The sequence below is a fragment of the Austrofundulus limnaeus genome, unplaced genomic scaffold (genome assembly GCF_001266775.1).
Source record: "Austrofundulus limnaeus strain Quisiro unplaced genomic scaffold, Austrofundulus_limnaeus-1.0 Scaffold72, whole genome shotgun sequence".
NCBI lineage: Eukaryota > Metazoa > Chordata > Actinopteri > Cyprinodontiformes > Rivulidae > Austrofundulus > Austrofundulus limnaeus.
The window spans coordinates 557,655-558,794 of NW_013952474.1; the positions used below are offsets into that span (position 1 = coordinate 557,655).

Consider the following 1,140-nt stretch of genomic DNA (forward strand, 5'->3'; position numbering starts at 1 on the left):
ATAATACACCCCTGCGTGTATGGATAATTTTTGGGGATAATTTTTATGCACATTTAATTACAGTAATATCAACAAAGTAAATTAAAACAAAAGTAAATATATTACAAGGTAATTACTGCTGTATTTGTAAAATAACCTATTTATAACAACAAAACTAATCTGAAATTTTGTGCTGGCTTCTGATTATTACTGATTATGGTGCCCCTACCTGGATATTCAGTGCTCCGCCCCTTCCATCGTTTGAAGACACGCCCCCTCTCTGTTAAAACAACAGAAATAACAAAACCTTGACATGCACCGCCCCTTAAAGCATTTCTAGACACGCCCCATGTGTCAGAGACCCTTCTGTTCGTTTTGTGTGGTTCTGGTAACACGCAGATCGTCCCTCCCTGTGTGTGTGTGTCGGGCTGTCATTGTGGGCAGAACCAAACGCACTGAGACGCTGCTGAGCTCTGCTTAGATCCAATGTTCAGTCCGCTCCGCACACCGACCAGGACCCTCTGTTACTCGCCGGGCTCGGAGGCTTCCTGCCCGCCGTAACGACACCACCATCGACGAGGCGCCGAGCKGAGGGGTAGACGTTACGAAAGGTAAGCCCGGTTCGGGTTTGTGTCACCTTCTCGCAGCGGAGCTCGGTTATTTTTCGGGAAAGTAAATGAGACAAGACACAGTGTGTGTCTATGCGTTTATATATATTTATATATGTGTGTGAGTGTGTGTTCTGTGGGCGACTTGTCATTGCGGTGATGCCTGTTTTCGCTGGTGGTCGAAGGAACAATCCGGAGAGCCACGAACTAGCTAACGTGAAAGCTAGCTTATTTACAGTCATTTTTTATTTGTTTTGGCTTTAATGGACGTTTAGTCACTGCATCGAGGAGCAGGGAGGACGAAAGAGAGGGGTCTCCATTGTTACAAGACGACAATCATCTTTAGCTAGCTTATAAATGAAAGCTACGGCGTCCTCGAGGGGCGAAAAAGACGGCTAACGGTACCGCGTTTTTAATCGATTATTTCTTTATCATGTRTTGTTAAGAAAACATGTTGACGACAAAATGCTCGGCTCTTTCTAAATGATAACTGTCAGCTCCTCTTTGTAGGTCTTCCCGTAAACCAAAACATGTTATTGGCGCAGATTTATTT

The 1,140-nt window shown here is 44.5% G+C and overlaps 1 protein-coding gene across 1 annotated transcript in view; it reads left to right on the forward strand.

Annotated features, from left to right (window-relative positions):
* Positions 1-337: 337 nt before the first annotated feature.
* Positions 338-1,140, forward strand: part of LOC106519129 (alpha-1,6-mannosylglycoprotein 6-beta-N-acetylglucosaminyltransferase A) — a gene marked incomplete at its 3' end in the record, with an annotated part of 61,472 nt that continues 60,669 nt past the window's right edge. Inside the window, 1 exon segment of the mRNA XM_014010671.1 lies at positions 338-590.